The sequence below is a fragment of the Phyllobates terribilis genome, unplaced genomic scaffold (genome assembly GCF_046119375.1).
Source record: "Phyllobates terribilis strain yellow unplaced genomic scaffold, ASM4611937v1 Scaffold_4__5_contigs__length_816908805, whole genome shotgun sequence".
Classification (NCBI taxonomy): domain Eukaryota; kingdom Metazoa; phylum Chordata; class Amphibia; order Anura; family Dendrobatidae; genus Phyllobates; species Phyllobates terribilis.
This window is the reverse complement of record NW_027362764.1, coordinates 191765372-191792617: the sequence shown is the minus strand read 5'-3', so window position 1 is coordinate 191792617 and position 27246 is coordinate 191765372.

Sequence of the window (27246 nt, the reverse complement as noted above, 5' to 3'; positions counted from 1 at the left end):
CCAGCTCCAGAGCCAGGCCTGGAGAGGAGGCCTGAAGCAGAGAGAGAGAGAGAAGGGAGAAGAAGGAGGAACAGAAACACCAGGAGAGGCCCAGAGACGCAAGAGAAGAGGGAACCCTGAGATCCCACGAGTTAACGGGTGAAGGGTTGGCAGAACAGGGTACCGGATCCCAAACTGGTGGAGGCCAATTATCCTCAGCCAGGAACCGGAGGTCATGGACAAGTTTTGGCGCGACCCCTCGCCATATCCACCAGGAAGGCATACCACGTATAGGGTCAGGGAAGCCGGGAAAGGTTTCACCACCAGAAGGCCCGAGGGAGCTGGACAAAGGTGGATCCCTGGTGGGGACGGCCAGTAGGAAGGAAGAGAGGGGAGCTCAGGACCACGCTCTGGAACTGCCTGGGAGTTGGCCGAGTCCCGCACCTGGTGGACGCAGCACGACTCGGGTGGTCACTCTTGGCCGAAGTGATCTGAACACGAACTGTGAGTAAAGCTGTGAAAACTGCAATGCACGTCTCTGAGCTTCCTTGTCACACCACTACCACTATCATCATTCCCTGCTTCACCAGCTGCCCTGAGGCTATACCTCTCCCGTTGGGGGTTATACCATCCACGCTGCACAACCACACCACCGGCCTCAGCGGTCTGCCCTGCAGCGGCGGCTTCATAGCCGCATTCAACGGGTGGCGTAGTCGGACACTAATACCATCATACCAATAACTGCCACTTAGTTTGACCACCCTGGGCACGGACCGGGTCACCGCCACACGAAGACTACTACCCCCATCGGATCCGGCTCCGGGTATTCCCCGTGCGCACGCGCGCCGCACTACAGCACTGGCCCAGGGGGCGCGTCAACTTTGGCGTAGTCGGCAGGATTACGTGCCCGCAACCACCGGGTACTGCGTGCCTGAAGAAAAGTTCACATTTACCTCAAAAAGGAGTCTCCCGCCAATTCCAGAGTGTTCCCGCCATCGGACGCCGTCCGGAGTCGTTTCCCGCCGTTTGCCCGCAATCTGCAGCCTTTGCCCGCCATCCACGAAGTTTCCCGCCATCAGTGGACGATTCCCGCCATCTTGGACAGTTTCCCGCCCTGGGAGAGCAGACGCCATTATGGACGTGCCAGATGGTGGCAAGAGACCACCTCCCATCGTGGGCGCGGTCCCAGAAGGGCGCCAAAAGCGGAGACCGCCCCCACCAGCCGAGACTACCACTATGGAAATGTCCATCAAAGTGGGGGGTCTGCCCCTGAAACTGACTGTCACCAAGTTGCCCCGGGACCACTCCCAAGGGGGGCAGATAGAGAACAAAACGGAGGAGATGGGTGCAGCCTGGAGGAGTCTGGACAGATCGCACCCGGGGATGGAGGAAGAGACAAGCGGTACCGACCCCGTGGTCTGGGGCCTGCTGCAGGCTGCCACCCCAGAAGGCCTGGTGGAGATCCTGGCACAGCTCCCCAGAGATCGGGAGCGTGTACAGACTGCGCTGGAGGCCTTGGCCCGGAAGATGGCCCGAGTACAACAAGAAGCACTGGCCGAATGGAGGAGGGAGATGGCCCAGCAGGCTGGAACCCGCCAGCAGAGGACGCCACCCGCAACGTGGAGCATGTCTGCCCCTGAGGATGGTGCAGGAGGGACGAAGGCCGTAGACGACGCCGCAGAGGGAGCCGCAGGGATGGAAGCAGGTAATGGGGACGTCATCACCCCGAGCCCAGTAGCCGTAAGCCTGCCCCAGCTCCCCGTCGCAGAGCCCGAAGTCACCCTCATCGCGCCCGTTGCTGCACCGCCGCTGCTCCCAACTAGGCCTCAAGCGGCCGGAGCCGCGGTCACGCCCCCTTCCGCGCCACGCCCCTTGACCCTGAGCGCGGCAAAAGAGGAAGTGCCCCCGGCCTGGTCGCAAGGCCGAGTACCCCCGGGCGCCGCGGTCTCAACAGCGCCCTCCTCCCGGAAGGCGCCATACTTGAATCCAGACAGGATGCCTACGGCCTGGACGCAAGGCCGAGCACCCCCGGGCACCGCTGCCCCTACAGCGCCCTCTACCTCCACCGTGCCACCCCTGGGTGAAGATCTGTTTGCACAGCATACTAGCCCGGATGGGCTGCCCTTCGTTTGGCCACCAGAGTACATCAATCCCCGACTCCGGAGGGAACGGCCCCTGTGTGAGCCTCTGATCCCGGCACCGGCGCCCGCCAAAATTGTCCCGCTCCCGTTGGAGGACGCCCAATTCGCATGGGATCCGACCGGTGAGGACCTCATGGGGTTCACCAAGGAGACCCGGGCGGACGCAGCCCGGCGTGAGGAGTGCTGCCGTCAGCAGCTAGAGGTCTTCGGGAGAGAACGACGAGAGAGGCGGATCCGCGAAGAACAGCTGCAGGTCCGGAGCGCGGAGCAGAAACGCCGAGCCCGACGAAACCCCCGTGCTGCCCACGGTCCCCGCGCCACCGGGACCGTAATAAAGTTCCAACTGGAGCATGGCTGGGGCTTTATCCGGGATCACCGAACCCCCGGCGACGTCTTTGTCACCCGCAGGGATGTCGAGAGCCACCTGCCGGAGGGACATCGCGGACGTGACCTCTACCCGGGTGATGAGGTCACCTTCACCCGGCATCAGAGTGCCAAAGGACCGTACGCCCTTCACGTACACCGGCTGACTGAGGAGGAGATACAGTATGAGGAAAGCCAAGAGGACCCGGACGGGTCTGAAGACTACCCTCAGGAGGAGACAAGGAGAGGATACCGCTACTGAAGGAAGTAGCATAAACAAAGTACTGTATATAGTTACCCGTCAGGGTATGAGAACTGTTGCTGAAACTGTTGCTGAGTGAAGTGTGGTCCCCGTTGGGACTAGTGTGGGACTGTTAAAGAACTGTTTCCTGTGTGCCCCTATCCATTACCAGGCTGAGGACTGTGAGCAGCCATTCCCCTATTCCCACTGGCCGAGGACTGAGAGCGGCCATACCCTGTAAATAGTTGCGCTTTCTAAGGCGCCCCCTACTGGTTTTATAGAACAACTGTTTTTCTACTTTGGAACTAGTGACTGTTGCACTTTACCTGGTCACGAGTTGCACGGTGACCAGAGATCAAGAACGTGTTGATCAAGAATGTTTTATATGAAAAAGTTTTTATGATGCTAAAAGAGTTAATGGCATTTTCTGATAATGTTTTCGTAATGTTTTATACCTGTAAAGTTAAAAGAGAAAAGTACCTCCCATAAAGGGATGAGTTCATAAGTTAATATCTTATATGTGAGTGCACTTTAAAATTTTTGTATGTTTTAATTTGCTGTTGCTCTTTTCCAGCCTGAGGACGTGCTGTGATTTACCAGGGGGGAATGTAGCACCCCGAGGACTCGGCTGCTACAGGGGTATTGCACCTCAGGCCAGAGGTGTGGTATTCCACTCCCGGGTAAGGATGGAGTGTAGAACTGGGCTCAGTTAGCTGCATGCACTACACTCACCCCATTTCCGGGGGACAGATCAACGGTACTCCCACCAGATAGATGTGCAGGTACGACAGCTTCTGTCCCTGGCTGGAGTGGGGGGGGGGAGGAACATCCCAGTGGTGTAGGAGCAGAAAGGGGAGGGACTCTGGGCATAGGTAGGAGCCCATTGGGTGCTTGTCACCTGGGCTCGGGTGTCAGAGGGAGTATATAAGGTGGGCACCATCTTAGGACAGGGTCTTTTTTGGTCTGCTCTGTGCAGAAAGGAGCTCAGCCAGAGAGGGCTGACAGGGAGCTGTGGCTCAGTGTGGGCCCAGCTCCAGAGCCAGGCCTGGAGAGGAGGCCTGAAGCAGAGAGAGAGAGAGAAGGGAGAAGAAGGAGGAACAGAAACACCAGGAGAGGCCCAGAGACGCAAGAGAAGAGGGAACCCTGAGATCCCACGAGTTAACGGGTGAAGGGTTGGCAGAACAGGGTACCGGATCCCAAACTGGTGGAGGCCAATTATCCTCAGCCAGGAACCGGAGGTCGTGGACAAGTTTTGGCGCGACCCCTCGCCATATCCACCAGGAAGGCATACCACGTATAGGGTCAGGGAAGCCGGGAAAGGTTTCACCACCAGAAGGCCCGAGGGAGCTGGACAAAGGTGGATCCCTGGTGGGGACGGCCAGTAGGAAGGAAGAGAGGGGAGCTCAGGACCACACTCTGGAACTGCCTGGGAGTTGGCCGAGTCCCGCACCTGGTGGACACAGCACGGCTCGGGTGGTCACTCTTGGCCGAAGTGATCTGAACACCAACTGTGAGTAAAGCTGTGAAAACTGCAATGCACGTCTCTGAGCTTCCTTGTCACACCACTACCACTATCATCATTCCCTGCTTCACCAGCTGCCCTGAGGCTATACCTCTCCCATTGGGGGTTATACCATCCACGCTGCACAACCACACCACCGGCCTCAGCGGTCTGCCCTGCAGCGGCGGCTTCATAGCCGCATTCAACGGGTGGCGTAGTCGGACACTAATACCATCATACCAATAACTGCCACTTAGTTTGACCACCCTGGGCACGGACCGGGTCACCGCCACACGAAGACTACTACCCCCATCGGCTCCGGCTCCGGGTATTCCCCGCGCGCACGCGCGCCGCACTACAGCACTGGCCCAGGGGGCGCGTCACACACACGGAGCGAAGTGCTTTTTTTCACACAAGCAAGGGCATGTGTCATTGGCAGTGTATGTCACATGTCCTTGCCCTAAAAGACCAAGCCATTTTCCCCGTCGCCACCATTTTCTCACTGCTGCAGCTGCGTGTTAGACGGCACCGCTGTTGCTGTGTGCGCTATACCTTGTTAATTTCAAGCCAATTTTCACACAAATCTACAGATTACTTGGGAGTAGGGAATAGTTGTGATTGCAGTCCTTTTAAGGACTAGGTTACAGCATTTCCTACGACTTTTATCAGGCAGGTCTGTGCTCTTAAATAGATAGATTGTGGGAGTAAAGACTAATTGTAATTGGAGTCCTTTTCAGGACTAGGTTACATCAGTTCCTATCAGTTTTTGCCAGGCAGGTCTGTGCCAGTGCTGTGCAAGTTTTTTTCACAGCATTTGGCTGAATCTAGCAAAGCTAATCCTTTTTGGCCTATTGCAGAGTGTGTTAGTCAGTGGAGTAGCCTATCTGTGTTGCAAGATATACCACCTGTGTATAGAATACCAATTTTTTTACTGCACCTAGTGAAGTAAAATCTTTTGGGCATAGCATCATTCTATTAGTCCATCTATACTGACCTCCATCAGGTTGCAAATTGAATATAATTTTTTTCTGCATCTAGCTCTGAAAAAATATTGGGCTTCTAGCTGTGTGTGGGACTTGTTGTATTAGTCCATCTATACTGACCTCCATCAGGTTGCAAACTGCATATATTTTTTTCTTCATCTACCTCTGAAAAAATATTGGGCTTCTAGCTGTGTGTGGGACTTGTTCTATTAATCCATCTATACAGACCTCCATCAGGTTGCAAACTGAATATATTTTTTTCTGCATCTACCTCTGAAAAAATATTGGGCTTCTAGCTGTGTGTGGGACTTGTTGTATTAGTCCATCTATACTGACCTCCATCAGGTTGCAAACTGAATATATTTTTTTCTGCATCTACCTCTGAAAAAATATTGGGCTTCTAGCTGTGTGTGGGACTTGTTGTATTAGTCCATCTATACTGACCTCCATCAGGTTGCAAACTGAATATATTTTTTTCTGCATCTACCTCTGAAAAAATATTGGGCTTCTAGCTGTGTGTGGGATTTGTTCTATTAATCCATCTATACAGACCTCCATCAGGTTGCAAACTGAATATATTTTTTTCTGCATCTACCTCTGAAAAAATATTGGGCTTCTAGCTGTGTGTGGGACTTGTTGTATTAGTCCATCTATACTGACCTCCATCAGGTTGCAAACTGAATATATTTTTTTCTGCATCTACCTCTGAAAAAATATTGGGCTTCTAGCTGTGTGTGGGACTTGTTCTATTAATCCATCTATACAGACCTCCATCAGGTTGCAAACTGAATATATTTTTTTCTGCATCTACCTCTGAAAAAATATTGGGCTTCTAGCTGTGTGTGGGACTTGTTGTATTAGTCCATCTATACTGACCTCCATCAGGTTGCAAACTGAATATATTTTTTTCTGCATCTACCTCTGAAAAAATATTTTGCTTCTAGCTGTGTGTGGGACTTGTTCTATTAATCCATCTATACAGACCTCCATCAGGTTGCAAAGTGAATATATTTTTTTCTGCATCTACCTCTGAAAAAATATTGGGCTTCTAGCTGTGTGTGGGACTTGTTGTATTAGTCCATCTATACTGACCTCCATCAGGTTGCAAACTGAAAATATTTTTTTCTGCATCTTCCTCTGAAAAAATATTGGGCTTCTAGCTGTGTGTGGGACTTGTTCTATTAATCCATCTATACAGACCTCCATCAGGTTGCAAACTGAATATATTTTTTTCTGCATCTACCTCTGAAAAAATATTGGGCTTCTAGCTGTGTGTGGGACTTGTTGTATTAGTCCATCTATACTGACCTCCATCAGGTTGCAAACTGAATATATTTTTTTCTGCATCTACCTCTGAAAAAATATTGGGCTTCTAGCTGTGTGTGGGACTTGTTCTATTAGTCCATCTATACAGACCTCCATCAGGTTGCAAACTGAATATATTTTTTTCTGCATCTACCTCTGAAAAAATATTTGGCCTTCTAGCAGTGTGTGGGACTTTCTCTATTAGTCCATCTATACTGACCTCCATCAGGTTGCAAATTGAATATAATTTTTTTCTGCATCTAGCCCAGCCAATAGTTTTGGCCTTATACCACAGTTTGGCCACTCAGCTCTGCTCGGTTCCCATCCATTGGTTTTTTGTGCAAACAACTCCAGAGTTGTTAATTAGTTAACCACCAAAATGAGTGGAAAAAGGCCTGCTGCTGGTGGAAAGGGGAATAGGCATGTTGGGAAGGGGAAAAAAGGTTGTGTCCGTGGGGTAGGTGTTAAAGTAACAGTAACATCTGCAGAAGAAAGACCATCTTCCAGCCAAACTAAAATGTCTACTTCTTTTAGCGGACAATGTGATAAGATCCCTTTCTTACGGCCACGCCAATCGCTATAAATTCCAGATGAGGCACAAAAACAGCAGGTGCTTCAACGGATATCAAGTGCTCCTTTAAGTGGGCTCTCCTCCACATCAACTTCAACATCACAAATACTCCAGTCCTCAAAGGTGTCACCCCAATCGCACTTGCTTCCTCACAGCTCCCAAATCTCCAGCTGCCTGTCTGAGTATGAGGTAGAACAGATGGTTGAGTCTGCAGAGCTGTTTACTCATGCTATAGCCTGGGAATCAGAGGTCGACTCCAGCGCTTCTGTGAATCCAGACGAGGAAATGATCTGCACTGATGCCCAGAATCTTTATGAGTCGGATCCAGGACCAGACGCAGAAGGTTCTGACCATAATGTAGACCCTCATTCCCAAACTGTAACTCCTGTTGGTGGAGACAATGAGGAAGACGATGATAAGACTCAAATACCTGATTGGAGCGACAACTTTAGTTTTTTGTCAGGGCAGGAACAGGTTGGCTCTGAGGACGACGGGTGTGATAACGCACAGGGTGATGATGATGAGGTTGGAGATCCCACTTACTGTCAACCCACAGTCAGCCAAGAGATGAGGTCAGCAGAGGAGGTGGAGGAAGATGCTAGTGACGACGAGGTCAGGTTGCGCCTTCCTGGATAGAGACGTAGTACTGGAAGCACGTCAACAACTGCATCCTCAAACACAACTCTGCCTCTCACCACAAGTCGTGGTGGCTCTTCAGGTCGCATGGGTGCTAAGCCTTGCATAGCCTGGGCATTTTTTCAGATCGATAAAGATGACCCAACTCGTGTTATCTGTAACATTTGTCAGCAAAAGCTAAGTAGAGGCCAAAAAATACATAGTTTGAGTACTTCATGCATGAACCGGCACATGGACATGAAGCATAAGTTGCAGTGGGAAGCTCAGTGTGCTACAATGCGGCCTAGCCGGCCGGGCCAACCACCGTCTGCCATATCTTGTGCATACGCGGCCTCTTCATCCTCTGTGACTGGGGGGACAGCAGTCACACCTGTTTTGGGGCGCAGACCTGCCACCTCTTTACCCGCAACAGCCAGCGTGATTGGCAGGTCATCATTTTCTTTGGAGGTGGTAACACCAGCTGGTGTTGAGCGCTGTCCGACATCGATAGCACCACCTTTGGGTCAAGGCAACCTAACATGTCCGCCTGCATCTTCCTCACAGACCGGCAGTTTGCCGGGGACACCCTTATCAACCCCGTCTAAGCACAATAGCCAGCCCTCGGTCCCTCAGATGTGGACAAGTAAAAGACCATTTCCTCCTAGCCATGAGAAAGCTAAGAGGTTGAATTTCAACATCTGCAAGTTCTTGGCTACAGAAATGCTGCCTTTCCGCCTGGTGGACACAGAGGATTTTCGAGACCTTATGTCCGTCGCAGTGCCCCAGTACCAGATGCCCAGTCGGCACTACTTCTCAAAGAAAGGTGTGCCTGCGCTCCACCAGCATGTCGCACACAGCATCACCGCTTCTTGAGAAACTCTGTGTGTGACAGGGTGCATTTCACCACAGACACTTGGACGAGTAGGCATGGACAGGGGCGTTACATGTCGCTGACTGGGCACTGGGTAACTATGGTGACAGCAGGACAAGGGGCTGCTGTCCAAGTCTTGCCGTCCCCACGAGTTGTGCATCAATCCTCTTTATGTCAAAGTTCCTCCACTGCTTCTGCCTCCTCAACCTCCTCTCGGTCTTCCACCTGCACCCAAAGCCTGTCTGGTCATGCCACAAGCTTTCTAACTGCGCAGAAGGGATCCTGCACACCTCCTTACTATGCTGGCAGTAGGGCTCAACGTCATCAGGCGGTTTTTACATTGAAATGTCTGGGAAATGTGAGTCACACAGCTGAGGAGTTGTGGTCAGCTCTGGAGAACCAATTTCATGAATGGTTGTCTCCACTGGACCTGAAACCAGGTAAGGCCGTGTGCGACAATGCTGCAAACCTGGGTGCGGCCCTTCGCCGGGGCAATGTCACACACGTGCCTTGTATGGCTCACGTGTTGAACCTGGTTGTCCAGCAATTTTTAGCCCACTATCCCAGACTAGATGGCCTTCTGCAGAGGGCACGGTCGCTGTGTGCTCACTTTCGCCGTTCGCATCCCGCAGCTCAGCGACTTACATCTCTACAGAAGTCGTTGGGCCTGCCACTTCACCGGCTAAAATGCAATGTGCCTACCCGGTGGAATTCAACTCTGCACATGTTGCAGCGACTGTGGCAGCACCGACAAGCCCTGGTGCAATACGTTCTGACGTATAGCCTGGGCCAACGAGATCCAGAGGTGGGGCAAATCACGCTGGAGGAGTGGTCTCAGATCAGGGACCTATGCACCCTTCTGCACAGTTTTGAAATGGCGACGAAGATGTTTAGTGCTGACGATGCCATTATCAGCATGACTATTCCGGTGATTTACATGCTGGAGCACATGTTAAACAGAATTCGGAGTCAGGTGGTGGCACAAGAGGAGGTGGAGGAAGTAGAGGAGGAGGAGTTGTATGCGGAAGGGCTAACATCTGCAAGGTCCAGACGGTCGGCAGCACCAAGGCGGCAGGCATGTGAGGATGGGGGAGATGGTTTTACCAGGGCACATGATAGCAGCCAAACTAGTGAGGAAGGTGCAGGAGCCCAGGAAGAAGTGGAGGACGAACTGATGGAAGACTCATCAGATGAGGGAGACCTTGATCACATTTCTGTTGTGCGAGGTTGGGGGGAGAGGACAGAGGAAGGAAGCATGATTGTTACCTCGCCACCAACACAACAGGGACTTGGTGCTCCTGGATGCGCAACACACATGAGTGCCTTCTTGCTGCACTACCTGCAACATGACCCTCGAACTGTGAGAATTAGAAATAATCCTGACTACTGGGTTGCCACACTGTTAGATCCCCGGTACAAAAGTAAATTTGCAGAAATTATTCCTGCCATAGAAAGGGATGCTCGCATGCAGGAGTATCAGCAGAGACTGTTGCAGAATCTTACATGTGCTTTTCCACAAAATACCAGTGGTGCACGTAGTGAATCTCACAGTTCCAACTTGCCAACCGTGGGACCGTCAAGTGTTCAGCACTCAAACCGTAACAGAACCACAGTATCTGCTGGTAACATCAATTTTGCGGAATCATTTCACCACTTTTTTAGCCCATCCTTTGCAAGGCCACAGGAGACAAGAAGTCTGACACATAGTCAACGCCTAGAGACGATGGTACAGGAGTATCTCCAAGTAAACATTGAAGCCACGACTGTGTCACTGGACCCTTGCTCTTTTTGGGCTTCCAATCTGGATAAATGGCCGGAGCTAGCCACTTACGCCTTGGAGATCTTGTCGTGCCCCGCAGCCAGCGTTCTGTCTGAACGTGTGTTCAGCGCTGCTGGTGGTGTGCTGACAGATAAGCGCACGCGGCTCTCCACTGATAATGTAGACAGACTCACGTTCATAAAGATGAACAAATCATGGATCCGAAACGACTTTTCTACCCCTGTGTCATCCTGGGGAGAGTAAAAGCTTGATGATTGGTTAAAATCACCCTACCAACCGTTTTAAGCTTTCAAATTACTAATCATGTTTATCTGTATCTTGGCTGGAAAATAATTTGGGCTTTGTAGCAGTGTGCAGCACTGATTCTATTAGGCCATCTATAATAAGCTCCACCAGATTTAAAATTACTAATCATGTTTATCTGTATCTTGACTGGAAAATAATTTGGGCTTTGTAGCAGTGTGCAGCACTGATCCTATTAGGCCATCTATACTAAAGCTTCACCAGATTTAAAATTAATAATAATTTTTAGCTGCATCTAGCCCGGAAAATAATTTTGGGGCTCCGAGATGCGCAAGACACATAAGTGCCTTCTTGCTGCACTACCTGCAGCATGACCCTCATATTGTCAGAATTCGAAGTAATCATGACTACTGGGTTGCCACACTCTTAGATCCCCCAAACTTTTCGATCAACCTTTTCATTTTAATAAAGACCAAAAAATGGTCATTTTTGAAATTATAAGCATTAGCAGGTTGTTAGAAACTGAAATCAAACAGTTTTCAACTCAAAACTTTATTCTAGGTGATGTTACATTTTCACATAGGACCCCTTGTTCGAAAGGAGCTTCTGAACTCTCTCGTCCATTGAATTTGTCAGGTTTTGGATGGTTTCTGCTTCAATTGTTTTGCATGAGGACAGAATACCCTCCCAGAGCTGTTGCTTAGATGTGAACTGCCTCCCGCCATCATAGACACTCCTTTTAATGATGCTCCAAAGGTTCTGAATGGGGTAGAGGTCAGGGGAGCATGGGGGTCACACCATAAGTTTGTCCCCTTTTATGCCCATATCAGCCAGAGATGCAGATGTTTTATGTGCAGCATGAGATGGTGCATTATCATGCAGAAAAATGATCTTGCTGTGAAATACACGGTTCTTCTTCTTGAACCATGGCAGGAAGTGCTGTTTGAGAAAATCCACATACATTATGGAGTTCATCTTTAGCGCCTTCAGGGATCCTAAAGGGGCCGACAATCTCTCTCCCCATGATTCCAGCCCAAAACATTACTCCACCTCCTCCTTGTTGGCGCTGTAGCCGTGTTTGCGTGGGGTGTCCATCAACCAGCCATGCTCCACTCCATCCATCTGGACCATCGAGCGCTGCACGGCACTCATCCGTGAACAAAACAGTTTTGAAATCAGTCTTCATGTAATGTTTGGCCCACTGGAGCCGTTTCTGCTTATGTGAAGTGGATAGAGGAGGTCGACAGGATGGCGTATGCACAGCTGCAAACCTCTGAAGGACCCTGCATCTTGTTGTTCGGGGGACGTTGGAGGCACAAGCAGCTTCAAAAACTTGTCTGCTGCTATGACAAGGCTTTTTTGCCGCTGCTCTTTCAACCTGACGTAATTGCCTGTAGGAAAGAGTCCTCAATTTGCCCTTATCAGCACGCACACGTGTGTACTGTGAATCAGCTACATACTTCTTGATTGCCAAGACACTTCATCCTGATCATCGCACAATGTTGATTGTAGTCATGCCTTGACCTAAACACTCCACAATTTGTTGCTTCTCAGCAGCCGACACATCCTTTTTCTTTCCCATTTTGGCAGAAAATGTAGGCTGCTTAATAATGTGAGACAGCCTTCTTAAGTAGTCTTGCCTTTCATTGGACACACCTGCCAAACTAATTAGCACAGGTGTCTGCAATTGCTTACAGTGATATAAAGAGCCCTGACACACATCACCATCAATGAGTTTAACTGACAAACAAGCAAATTCTTCCCTTATCACTCCTAAACACTTTTTGCATAATAATTTGGAACACAGTGTACATGTGCTTTTCCACAAAACACCAGTGGTTCACGTAGTGAATCTTACAGTTCTAACTTGCCAACCGTGGTCTGTATGGAGTTGTTCAATAAAGGGCCCAAAATTAAGATAACATAGATGGGCGAGGTTTCTATGAATAGGAATTCCTAAGTATTTGATACCCTGTGAGGGCCAGGCAAAGGGAAAGTTGGACTGAATGGAATCCTATATGGATTTGGGGAGGGAGACATCGAGGGCCTCAGACTTCGCTGCATTGATTTTAAAATTTGACCATGTAACAAAGTGATCTATTTCAGCCATAACAGCATGGATGGATATATGTGATTGAGTGATATATACTAGGACATCATCAGCAAATAGAGAGCACTTGTACTCGGTGCCTCCCACCTCAATCCACCTAATATTGGGGTTATGGCGAATTGATGAGAGCAGGTGCTCCGTCACTAGGATGTATAAGAGAGGGGACAGAGAACATCCCTGCCTTGTCCCATTGGTGATTGTGAAAGGTGATGAAAATGTTCTGACGCGCCCCCTGGGCCTTGGGACACCCGGAGCCGGACCCTTTTTGGTGGATGCTTGTGGTTGTAGTCTCCGTGGCGGCAACCCGGTTCCGTGGCTCAGGGCGGTCAAACCAGTGGCGGAACTAATTATGTGGTTTTGATGTTTATATGTCCGACTACGCCACCCGTGGATTGCGGTCAGAGTGAACCGCCGCTCCAGGGCAGACCGCTGAGGCTGGTGTTGTGGGTGCAGCAGAGCGTAGCATAACTCTCCACGGGAGGAGTATAGCCTCAGGGCAGTGTATGCGGAGGATGGGGGTGATGGTGCAGGGCAGCAGCAGTAATGACACGGAGTCAGTGATGCAGTCCAGGGCCTTTACTCACAGTTCTTATTATCCAGACCACGTCTGCAGGTAACGGCTGCCCACGTCGTACTGTGCTCACCAGGTGAGGGGCTCAGACAACTCCCAGATAACTTTGGAGTGCTTCACAGGACCCCCTTTGTGTGTCCTTTGTCTGGCCTTTCTTACCAACCCTTCTGTCCGGCTGCCTCGGGCCTCCTCTTGGTAAACTTGGCGCCAGTTTCCCTGACCCTATGTGGTGCCTTCCTAGCGGGTGTAGCGAGGGGCTGCGCCACATAAAATGTCACAGCCTCCTGTTTCTAGCTGAGGGTCGTTTCCTGCCTCCACTAGTTTCGGGGACCGGTCTCCCCCTTCGGCCTGACCCCTCCACGCAGGTGGATTCGGGCGTGCGGTGGCGACTCGCCCGTCCGCACCCCTGAGATCCCTTCGTTCCTCGTTCCTGGAGCCTTCTCCGCTCCTCTTCCTTCCTTCTCCCTCTTCCAGGCCTGGGCCTCTGTTACTAGGCCCGCCTCCGGAGCAGAGCTCATGCAGAGCCCCTGCTCCCTGCCACTTCTGCTCAGACTTCTCTGCACTGAACTAAGATGGTGCCCACCTTTTATACTCCCTTCTCAATGCACCCAGGAACTGCTTCCTCCCTGCTCCTGCACTACAGGGTTCCCCTTCCTCAGTGTTCCCTCCCCCCACTCCAGCCAGGGACAGGGACTGTCGTGCCCATCTCAGGGGCATATTGGTCGCCCTGCCCCACGGCAATGTGGTGTAATGCATGCAGGTGTCGGGTCCTGATCCACACTACATCCTTACCTGAGAGTGAGATATCACACCTCTGGGTGAGGTGCAATACCTCTGTAGCAACCGAGCCCTCAGGGTGCTACAGTTCCATTTATCTTCAGCCTAAGTGACGTATTGCGATACAGGGCCGTGATTTTGGCTATAAAAGGGTCCCCTAGACCCCTACCCCAAGCTTTTTAAGAGAATCATATATGGCGTGCCAGGAGACTCTATGGAATGCTTTCTCAGCATCCAACGAGAGTATCTAATTACAAATTTTTAACTGCATCTATCCCAGGAAATACTTTGTGCCTAGTAGCAGGGTCTGCTAGTCAGCGGATTATCCCGGCTGTTAAGCAAGCTACACCACCTGTAGTTTGGACACTTAATTTTTTCAAAGGAAATGCTTCGGGACCACGGGATACTCAGTGAAGAGCATCAGGAGGCACCCCAAGGCATAGGGGCTCGGACTGGCAGTAGGATGCCTTGCGGTGGACAGCCGAGCTCGATCCTTATAAAAGCTTTTTAACTGCAGCAGCTTTAGTGGACGCTACTGGAGCTGGAATTACGCGGCTGCTGGCATGAGACTTGCCCTCCAATAGATCCTTGTAAATGGATTTAAAGTGTATTTATTCAAATTAGAGAGACGATTTAAATTAAAAAGCTTAGAACTGCCTCCACCACAGGGGGGCTCGCTCGACCCACCAGCGGACAGGCACCAGTATTGGGAGAGGGGGACTGGCCATCAGGGTTCACCGCGGCTCTGGCATAAACCCGGCGACACGGAGGTGGCACGGGCAGGAGCGGACTGAGCGTGTCGGCTTCTCACTTTTTGGATTTTAGAAGGGCATGACATGCCTATATCTGTGTCTCCCCCTCCTTTTACTCCTCCACCTCTTTTCTTTTCGCATGACTATATGTACTTGTCACTTTTCCATGTGTTAGTTGTGTCTTCTGAGCAGTTTGTCAGCTTTTGGACACCTTTGAAGGTGTTTTCTATGTGTTTCTATGTGTTTTTGTTTGCCTGCAATTGGTTTTAACGGTGTTTGAAGGTGTTCGACGAACAGTTCGACGAACAGTTCGGCGAACACACGGGTGTTCGACGAACCGAACCGAACTCGAACACTACGGGGGTGGCTCAACACTAGTTATAAGTACTAGATTTTATGGTGGGACATTGATCCAGGGAGCTAGTCTGATTGCCGTATGTGGAGCCAGGAAGGAATTTTTCACCTAATATGGGGCAATTATGAGGTTTTTGCCTTCCTCTGGATCAACATGTTAGGCTATAGGATGAATTTGATGGGCTTATATCTATTTTCAACCTATAAAACTATGAAACTATGTACTCAGGGTGACCATATGAACTTCCTTTTAATACCTTACAGCTACTACATCACATGGCATAGTGCAGCCAATGAGTATGGTGTCATGGTCTGTATAAATTCTGAGGCAGAAAATTCATCAGTAATTTTAGTATGATTAACAATAGTGAAAGCACATCAGAGCTCATAGCTCAACAAGAGATAGCTCAACGAGAGATAGAGATAGGAAGAGAAAGCCTTAAAACATTGAACACATACTGAGTAATCTGTTATATACCTGCAGCAGTAGAGACAATGGGGGCAATTCATTAAGACTGGCATAGCTCATGTCAGTATTAATAAAGCGCTCATAGAAAACGGAACAGAAGGAACTGTCCAAAAAAAACAAGAAACGTTACCACTCTCTCACAAGTCGTAGCAAAACTCACAGATGGAACTGGTCACACTGCCAAAGATAAATTGCAGAAATAACATAGTGTCTTTCACAGACTATGGATTTAGCTGAAGTGATTCGGATTTAGCAATCAAATGAGTCCACTTCCAAGATGTTACTGGATTCCCAAAACAAGTTATATTTTCCCTGCGTCTGTATGAATTTCAGCTGTAAGACAGCCTCAACACATGCAGGGATTGCTTGTTTCTTAGGGAATCTTCACATGTGTTGACGCTGTCTTACAGCTGTAAATCATGCAGATGCAGGGACTCGAACATAATATATGAGCACGCCAAAGATACTCGGCAAGCACCCAAGCATGCTCGGTTGAAGGGTTAAACGAGCATGTTCGCTCATCACTACTGATGATATAATAAAATGATATTCAATGAAAAATAACAGTCTAAAAAATATGAATATAGCCTTGTGTATTTTGGCTCATGTGAAACCAAATCATTATTTTTTTCGTATTTTGTTGAAACAGAAGAAAGATTTGCAAGTAATGTAAAAATAAATCCAAGATTAAGATAACTCCAACTAGATTTAAAATCTATGTTGATATTCACACATAGATTGATATTCAACATATCCCATAACTTTCACTCACATTAAAGGGGATATCCAGGATTTAAAAAAAAGGCATGGAGTTGCTAACAGAAGCAACTACCTGTCTGTTGTACCCAGCACCAGTCATTGACTGCTGAGCCAGAGATTCATCAACTCCCTGTCAGAGCAGCAGTTTATCTTCCTGTTGACAGGGTGGGACTACTGGTGCCATGCTGATTGACAGCCTGCTTTCTGCTGCCTAATTGGGGGAATCCGGCTGTCATTCAGCATGATGTCAGTAGTCGCGTCCTGTCAACAGAAAGAGAAATTGCTTCTCTGTTGACAGGAAGCAGCTAAATCTCTGGCAGGAGCATTCAATGACTGGCCTGGTACAACAGACAGGTAGTTGCCTCTGTTAGCAACGACATGCTTTTTTTTTTTTAAAGTCCCCGATATCCAATTTAATTTCTATAATTGGATCCCCACGTCTCCAAATTTCATAAACTTTTTCTATTGCTTGAAACTTGAAACCTTTTAGATTTTGATTGTGTGCTTTTTTAAAATGTGCTGAGATGCTGTGCATCTAGTGTGGCGACCAAAAGTTTTTCAATTTTTTAAAATGTGTGATTACTTCTGTCTGGTTGTTGTGATGCCATTTCCCTAGTGATGCATTGAAAGTGCATGAAGTTGTCATCATGCAAGACCTTAATTTTAACCAAAATGCTTTTGAACCTAGGTATGGTCATTTAATTAAAGAAAACTGACTGCCAAAAGTTTTGCATATAATATTTATTGATCACAACATAGAGAGTAATTCATTATTTACAATGCCATAACTTTGTATTTTGTAGCTTTAATTACTGCACCACACTGACGGGGCATAGAAGCCACTAGGGTATTCAAGACATCTTGAGAAATCTTGCTCCATTCCATTTGCAAATCTGCAAACAAATAATCTTTATTGCTATGGGTACAGGCCCCAACTTGTCACCTTAACTCATCCCAAAGTTGCTCTATAGGGTTTAAATCAGGTGATTGGCTTGGCCATTGCAGCAGGAGAACATTTTTCTTTGCTAACCAATTTTTGACTAAATTGGATGTGTGCTTAGTAGTGTTGAGCGAGCACTAAAATGCTCGGGTGCTCGAAGCTCGGGCCGAGCTCACCGTGATACTCGGGTGCTCGACCCGGGCAACGAGCCCAATGTTAGTCTATGGGAGACCCGAGCATTTTTGCGGCGGCACCCCCGGCAGTCTGTAGAAAGCCTAAAAAGTGGCCAAAACGATAGTGATAGTGCTCAAATGTCATGGGGGCAGCATGGGGATCGCCCCAGGAAGCATTTCTGACCCCCAGGTCACTGCTGTCAACAACGTTGTCAGAGGTATTAAGCCACTTTTACGGGCTCACAATAAAACGTTCAAAAACGAAACTGAAACTGTTTTCCTGTGAAATATGTTAAGGAACATCCTTTCCAGGGTAAAGACTTGTGTATAAGGTAAAATAAATAACCAAAAACAAAAATACTCCTCCACACCTTGGGCTATGTTCACAAGTAGCATTTTTTATGTGTTTTTGCACTTTTGTATTGCTTTCAACCGTGACAAATGCATTCACTGGAAAATGTAATTTTAACATTTTACAACCTTATCTGGCCATGTGCTGTGTAACACATGCATATAGTGCTGAAAAGACATGGGAACAGCATAGGGAAGACCCCTGGAAGCATCTCTGACACCCAGGTCACTGCCTAAAAGTGTGCCCAATCAGAAGTGATCCTTGCCGCATCAGAAGATGCAGTCTTGCAACTATCCCCGTGCAAGTCCTTGTCCCAGGGCAGTGTTCAATTGTACCTCCCCCCATTCCTTGCAATGCAAGCGCAAATATGCAGCCAACCACCCGCAGTCTGCAATACTATACTGCTCGCTTGCACTTGAAATGGGGCCTTTTAGTTTGGAGGAGGCCGAAGCTGGCCACTACCTCATGGCTGCTTCGGCAGCGAAGTCTCCATACTCTGTCCCCAGCCGCCACTATTTGTCCCGGTAACCTTCCCCACACTTTTCTTAGCCTGGCCTGCTTTAGGGCAGCATTGGACGACCCCACCAGACAACCAGACTCCTCCGATGGGCCCTGGCTCCTCCATCAGGGGAGTTGAGAGTGCCAAGGTGAGGAGCATGATGATGATGATAGAAGTTAACATCTGCTTTGTTTTCATGGAATGCAAGCATAAGTCTGCTAGCTTACTTGCACTTGAAATGAGGCCTTTTAGGCTTGTGGAGGCAGACTCCGGCCACCATGTCATGGCTGCGTCAGCGGCCTTGTATCCATACTCAGTCCCCAGCCGCCCGGCGGCCGGGTGTACACTCTCGGTCCCCAGCCGCCAGGGGGCAGCCGGGTCTCTATACTCGGTCCCCAGCCACCCCTATTTGTCCCGGTGCTCCTTATAAACAAGCATGCATACCAAAACATTACCTGTGCCCTCCCCAGTGCATTTAGTTGGAAGGACAGCCTATTCCGCTGTAGTGTGTGCACGCCAACCCCCTGTTCATGGCACATGCGAAGATGCATCCCACCCTGCACCTGTCATTGCAGACTTGTAACTATCCCCGTTCAAGTCCTTGTCCCAGGGCAGTGTTCAATTGTACCTCCCCCTTTCCTTACAATGCAAGCACAAGTATGCAGCCTACCACCCACCCACCCCCAGGCTGCAATACCATACTGCTTGCTTGCACTTGTAATTGGGCCTTTTAGGCATGTGGAAGCGGAATCTGGCCACCATATCATGGCTGCGTCGGCGGCCTGGTATCCATACTCAGTCCCCAGCCGCCCGGCGGCCGGGTGTCCATACTCTGTCCCCAGCCGCCCTGCAGCCGGGTGCCCACACACGGTCCCCAGCCACCTGGGGGCAGCCGGGTGTCAATAAATGGTCCCCAGCTGCCCCTATTTGAAGGACAGCCTAACCACAAACACGTGGACAAGTGAATGTGGCCAGGGATGGTCCATCTGACTGATGCCTTCACACTGGGTTAATATTATGGAAGTCGGGACACAGTTGGACACTGGGATGCAACACGTCCTCCAGACATAGAGGATTGCGGGTCCTGGGTCAATCAGGCTTCAACACAAAGTTCAGAAGGTAGACAGCAGCAGTGGTCGGCCTCCTACACAACGAGTAAATTATTCATGATCATGAGGCCATCCATCTCCTTAGCTTTCTGCTCCTTGAAATGCAAGCGCATGTATGTAGTAGCGGCTAGCCCTGAGGTGGTCAGCGTTTTGGCGCATATCCTACCTCCTCCGAGGATTGCTGGATGTTTTCCTGCTACTATCCCAGTTCTATGACTCCCGTTAAAACAAAGCTTTGGGTGATGAATGATGGATGAGGTGGTGGCAAAGGAGAAAGAGCAGGAGGAACAGGGACCATTCACATTAATATCAGGCAGTCAACCACACATGTCTTGTAGGATATGTTTCTGTACCAAAAGGAGCGGTTCGACTACACAGATATAGGGCATACAGTGAGTGCAATGCCTACCAAAAATTTTGAGGCGATCCAATGCCCCTAGGAAGTGACATGGAGGTCAGAGGGCCTTAACTGAACCTTTTTTTCCATTTATAGCAACTGGGTCTCCTGTACACTGTTGGCCTAAGCAGTGAATGGAAGTCTTTCCAAAAATTATGAGGAACTGCAATGCCCCTTGAAACAGACGTGGATTAAAGCGTACTAAAAACCTTCGACCCATTAGTGGGGAGTGGGTCTCCCTTAGTGTTCGCCTATGCATTGAAAAGCAAAAGCTGACTAAAATTAGGAGGAAATGCAATGCCCGTTGGAGTCATGGAGGTTAGAGGTAATTAAAAACAACATTTCAATGCCCCTTGGAACAGCTGTGGAGTTCTGAGTGGTTTAACAAGACAGTTTTAATGCCCCTTGGAAGAGACGTGGAGGTCACAGTAGCTTAACAAGACGGTTTTAATGCCCCTTGGAAGAGTGGTGGAGGTTACAGTGGAATACAAAGACAATATCAATGCCCCTTGGAAGAGTGGTGGAGGACGCAGTGGAATAAAAATACAATATCAATGCCCCTTGGAAGAGTGGTGGAGGTCGCAGTGGAATAAAAAGACAATATCAGTGCCCCTTGGAAGAGTGGTGGAGGTCCCAAAGGAATAAAAAGACAATATCAATTACCCTTGGAAGAGTGGTGGAGGTCCCAGTGGAATAAAAAGACAATATCAATTCCCCTTGGAAGAGTGGTGGAGGTTACAGTGGAATAAAAAGACAATATCAATGCCTCTTGGAAGAGTGGTGGAGGTCGTAGTGGAATAAAAGTACAATATCAATGCCTCTTGGAAGAGTGGGGGAGGTCGCAGTGGAATAAAAAGACAATATCAATGCCCCTTGGAAGAGTGGTGGAGGTCGCAGGGTAATAAAAAGACAATATCAATGACCCTTGGAAGAGTGGTGGAGGTCCCAGTGGAATAAAAAGACAATATCAATGCCCCTTGGAAGAGTGGTGGAGGTCGCAGTGGAATAAAAGGACAATATCAATGCCTCTTGGAAGAGTGGTGGAGGTCCCAGTGGAATAAAAAGACAATATCAATGACACTTGGAAGAGATGTAGAGGTCACAGTAGCTTAACAAGACGATTTTAATGCCCCTTGGAAGAGACATGGAGTTCAGAGTGATTTAACAAGACGGTTTTAATGCCCCTTGGAAGAGACATGGAGGTCACAGTAGCTTAACAAGATGGTTTTAATGCCCCTTGGAAGAGACGTGGAGTTCAGAGGGGTTTAACAAGACTGTTTTAATGCCCCTTGGAAGAGACATGGAGGTCCCAGTGGAATGAAAGGATAATATCAATGACCCTTGGAAGAGTGGTGGAGGTCCCAGTGGAATAAAAAGACAATATCAATGACCCTTGGAAGAGACGTGAAGGTCACAGTAGCTTAACAAGATGATTTTAATTCACCTTGGAAGAGACGTGGAGTTCAGAGTGGTTTAACAAGACGGATTTAATGCCCCTTGGAAGAGACATGGAAGTTATAGTAGCTTAATAAGATGGTTTTAATGCCCCTTGGAAGAGACTTGGAGGTCACAGTGGAATAAAAAGACTATCAATGCCCCTTGGAAGAGACGTGGAGTTCCCAGTGGAATAAAAAGACAATATCAATAACCCTTGGAAGAGACGTGGAGGTCACAGTAGCTTAACAAGATAATTTTAATGCCCCTTACAAGAGCCATGCAGTACAGCATATTAAAAACATTATTCCCATTACTGGGGAGTGGGTCTCCCATAGTCTTTGCCTATGCCTTCTAAGCAAAAGCTGCCAAAAATTAGGATGGAGGAACTTGCAATGCCCCTTTCCAGAGCCATGCAGTACAGCATATTAAAAACATTATTCCCATTATTGGGGAGTGGGTCTCCCATAGTCTTTGCCTATGCCTTCCAAGCAAAATCTGCCCAAAATTAGGACGGAGGAACTTGCAATACCCCTTACAAGAGCCATACAGTACAGCAAATTAAAAACATTATTCCCATTATTGGGGAGTGGCGGTCTCCCATAGTCTTTGTCTATGCCTTCCAAGTAAAAGCTGCCAAAAATTAGGACGGGGGAACTTGCAATGCTGGCAACACGGACCATGGTCACCCTGGTGGTATAGTGGTGGTGGAGGCTGAGGATAAGGAGAAGAGCAAAAAACTGCCGAAATGAGGAAGCATATACCCATGTGTGGGTGTGAAGCGGTGCATGGGAATACACCTCCCGAATTAACACAGTGAATTTGACTTTATGTTACTCTGCTGTCATTTGATGGTGATGAGAAGTCTGGCCCAATCCAGCCCTTGTTCATTTTGATAAGGGTCAGCTTGTCAGCATTGTCAGTTGACAGGCGAGTGCGCTTATCAGTTATAATTCCCCCAGCGTCACTAAAAACACGCTCCGATAACACGCTAGCGGCAGGGCAGGCCTAGACCTCCAAGGCATACAGAGCGAGTTCATTCCAAGTGTCCAGCTTGGATACCCAATAATTAAAAGGCACAGATGAATCACGGAGGACGCTGGTACGGTCGGTAAGGTACTCCCTCACCATCTTTTGAAATTTTCCACTCCTTGTGAGAGTACCCCGCGCCTCAGGGCCTGTAAGCTGGGCGGGTCTCAGAAAATTGTCCAAGAATGTTGACAGTGTTCCCCTGCTTCTGCTGGATTGGAGTTGCATCTCTCTCGCCTGTACGCCTTGGTTGGGCAACGAACTGTGACCTCTGCAGCTAGCGTGTTCAGATGTGTATTTTTTTAACAGTTCTACGGCAAGGGCCTTCTGGTACTGCCCCACTTTTGTAGACCTCTCCACCTCAGGAATAAGAGAGTGAAAGTTCTCCTTGTAGCAGGGGTCTAAAAGTGTCACCAGCAGTAATGACTGTCACCCAACATTTTGACAACGCGAGGGTCACGTATAAGGCAGAGTAACATAAAGTCAGCCATGCGTGCCAGACTGGTAATGGGCAAGACTTCCGTGTCCTCACCAAGATGACGACTGACCATGCTCTTCTCTTCCTTACTCCTCCCCCCTGTCCTCAGGCCACCCATGTTGAACCGATGGTATGACAGTTGTACAGGTACTACCGTCTACAGCGCATGATACCAGCTCCTGTTCCTCCTCCTCCTCCTCCTCTCCCTCATTGTCCCCCAATGCACATTGGGATGAGATGAGGCTGGGCTGTGTGTAATCGCCCGCTATGGCTCCTTGATCCATCTCATCATTCTCTGGCTGCAATGCCTCCTCTTTAATTCTCTGCAGAGAGCGTTGAAAAAGACAGACAAGTGGGTTGCTGACGCTAATGATGGCGTCATCGCCCCTCACTATCTTGGTGGACTCCTCAAAGTTTGTGAGGATGGTACATATGTCAGACATCCAGGTCCACTCCTGAGGTCTTATGTGTGGAGTCTTACCTGAATATCGATGGCCTTGTGACAGCTGGTACTCCACAACTGATCTCTTCTGCTCACAAATCCTTTGCAACATGTGGAGGGTAGGGTTCCAATGTGTGGGGACATCACACACCAGTCGGTGTGCCGGAAGCTTCAAATGCTGCTGCAATACAGCAAGGGCGGCGGAAGCTGTAGCCTACTTCCGAAAATGAGCTGACAGGCGGCGTACTTTGACGAGCAGATCTGGCAACTCGGGGTACGATTTAAGAAACCGCTGTACCACGAGGTTAAGCACATGAGCCAGGCATGGTATGTGTGTGATCTCGCCTTGCCTCAGAGCCGCCACCAGGCAACGGCCATTGTCACACACGACCATGCCTGGATGTAGATTCAGCGGTCTCAGCCACAGATCTGCCTGCTCTTTCACAGCTGTCCAGAGCTCACAAGCAGTGTGAGGTTTATCACCTAAGCTTATGAGTTTCAGCACAGCCTGTTGCCGCTTGGCTGATGCAGTACTGCAGTGCTTCCAGCTTGTAACTGATGTGTTGATATCTGAGATGGAGGCTGAACATGAGGAGGAAGATGATGCGCAGGAGCTGTACACTGTGGGGGCAACTCTGACTGACATAGGGCCTGCAATCCTCGGTGTGGGGAGGATGTGTTCCGTCCCAAGGTCCAACTGGGTCCCGGCTTCCACTATGTTTACGAGTGTGCCGTCAGGGAGATGTACCGTCCCTGGCCACAAGCACTTGTCCACGTGTCCGTTGTCAGGTGGACTCTCCCAGTAACTGCATTGTTGAGGGCACGGCAGTCGTTTTGGGACACATGCTAGTGTAGTGCGGGGATAGCACACCGGTCAAAATAGTGTCGGCTGGGGACCCAGTACCAAGGGATGGCCACCGCCATATGGTTGCGGAAGGATTCCGTCTCCACCAGCTAAAAAGGCAGCATTTCCAATGCAAGCAGTCGTGAAATGTGCGAATTTAGGACTGTGGCCTGTGGGGCGTTGGCTGCGAATTTGCGCTTTCGTTCAAATGTCTGGGATATGGACAATTGAACTCTGTGGTGGGACATGGACGTTGATGCTGTTTCTTCAGAAACTGCCATAACAAGTGAAAACTGAGAGGAGGGGGCATCTTTGCATGCAGTATGGACAGGGGACTGCCTTGCACGCACAACAGGGGGTTGTCTTACACGCACAACAGCGGAAGAAGCAGTGGTGACACCCGCTGACACTGGTCGTGGACCCTGTGGTTCACCCCACAAAGTCGGGTGCTTTGCTGACATGTGCCTGATCTTGCTGGTGGTGATCAGACTGGTAGTTTTGTCACCCCTGCTGATGCTGGCCTGGCACGTGGTACAAATGGCCTTTTTGGGGTTATCAGCAGAGTCTTTAAAAAAATTCCAGACTCTGGAATACCTACCGATTGTACTGGCAACGTCCCTCATGTTGGTGTTACGGGGAACGGTTGCCCGCCTTCTGTGTGCGGCCACCACACTGCTTCTTCCTGCCTGTTGGGGTGCTCAGCCTCCCTCCCACTGTGTGCTGCTGGCCTCGCTCTGCGTGTCCTCCTGCCACATTGGGTCAGTTACTAGATCATCCTCCACCTCCTCCTCTTCCACTTCCGCACCACGATCCTCATCCTCACTTCGTGGCAATTGTGTCTCGTCATCGTCCACCTCTTGTGACAAATTGCCAGCGTCGCCTACCTGTGGCCGTGGCTGTTGAAATATTTGGCCATCGCTATATGGGATCTCCTCTTCCACCACTTCAAGCGGAGCAGGCGAGGGGCCCAAATATGGAAATGGACCAGTGAACAGCTCTTTAGAGTGTCCAACTGTGGGAACAGTTGCTGTCTGACGACACTCGGCATGGTGGGAGGAAGAAGCATCAGGGTGAGGAGGAGTATGCGGTCGAGACTCACGGCTACTAAGACTTGACCGTGTGGAAGACAGACCGGAGGTGGTGGTGCCCAGGTGACTGGAAGTATTATCTGCTATCCAATTAATAACCTGTTCACACTGATCAGTTGTCAATAGTGTTGTTGTGTGCTTCCCTAGTAATTTGATCAAGAACTGGAAGCGAGAAGATGTGGCTGTTGGTTGTGGCACATTTTCACCTTGGCCACGGCCCCATCCTCTGCACGCACCATCACCAGAACGTCCAGTTCCACGTCCCTTGCCACGCGCCTTGCCCATTGTAAATGAAGTAAAATAGCTTACACTCGCACTATCAATGGCAAAAGGGTAATAAAAAGGAGATTAGAACCGTGGAAGAGGAAAACCACAGTTCTATTTCTCTGGCCTACACCAGAATCTTTTAAAAAGATATATTTGTGTCTGAACAGTCAGCGAGACACACAAACTGTTTTTTTTATGGAGAAAAGGCAAAAAGGTGAATAACACCCAGATTTGAACCGTGGAAGAGGAAAACCACAGTTCTAATTTCCTGGCGTATACCAGACTTTTTTAAATAGATATATTTGTGTCTGAACAGTCAGCGAGACACTCAAACTGTTTTTTTTTTATGGAAAAAAGGCAAAAAAGTGGATAATACAGAGATTTGAACCGTGGAACTACAAAACCACAGTTCTAGTTATCTGGCCGAAACCAGACTCTTTTAAACAGATATGCTTGTGTCTGAACACTCACAGACACACTCAATTTTTTTGGGGGGGACAAAAAAATACCAAAAGGTTAATAAGACGGGTATTTGTACAGTCTGACTGAGGAAAAAAAAACATAAAGAGGATTTAGATGAAAAAAAAGGATTTTTCCTGGCCCCTGAGACCTGGGGCTAAGTCTAGCAATTTGAGCAGCAGCAGCACACAGGACTGTAATGCAGTGTTTAATGGTATATCCACTGCGTCTCCTATACAGCCTGCCTGCCTGCCTGATATCTGGGATGGATATTAGTCCTCAAAAGGACTGTTTGTTTGATTTTGGAGGCTTTAGAGTCCCTACACTACCTATTTTGCAGTATAAATCTCTCCTTAGCTCAGCAGCACTCTCGCTACACTGTCTGATCCGGAGCGACTGTGTCCAAGATGGCAGCACCCGGTTTTAAATACTCGAGGTGACTCTGTGCAGCCAGCCAATCACTGTAATGCCCACAACCAACATGGCTGCTGCATTACAGTGGCTGGCTGGCAATCCCTGCATGTTCATTGGCTCTGTAAAGAGCGAAAAACATGCAGGGCGGAGAACGGAGCTCCCGCCTGAGTAACCCGAAAATGCTCGGTGCTTGCCGAACATCCTGAGAAGTGAGATGCTCGGGCGAGTACTGAGCAGTGTCGAGCATGCTCACTCAACACTAGTGCTTAGGATCATTGTTTTTCTGGAATTTTCATCCCCTGCCTACTTTGGTTTTACCATTTGGCAGCATTACATTCTCCAGTATATCCTTGTCCATGGCAGCATTCATATTTCCATCAATTTATGCAGAGGGCCAATGGCAGATGTAGAAAAGCAGCCCCAAACCAAGACATTGCCACCATTACATTGTTTCACTGTAACTGTTGGCACTTTACATAAATATGTTTTCAAATTGTGCGTTATATATAGTGCTTGCCGTCACTACCAAACAGATTGAACTTGCATTCATCCGACCACAACAACTTAGATCAATCTGTCTTTTTCCATTGGCTGTGTGCTTTGGCAAACTCAAATTGAACCTTCTGATTCTTTACAGAGATGAAAGGCTTCTTGACTGGAACTCGTGCATTCAACCCTACTGCTCGTAGCCGTCGCACCACAGTTTGGCGACTCACTTATACCCCATATTCTTCGTTCATTTCATGCAAATCTGTACAGCACTTTTATGGACATCAGATACTGACTTTTTCTTAATAATGTGATCAACTCTGGAGGAAGTTTTCCGTGGTCGTCCACGTCTAGGTTTTTCAGCTGTTCCATAACCTTCTTTTTCTTTCTTTAATATACGTGACACTTGACTCTGAGAACAGTCGAACAGGTGAATTTCATAGCTAA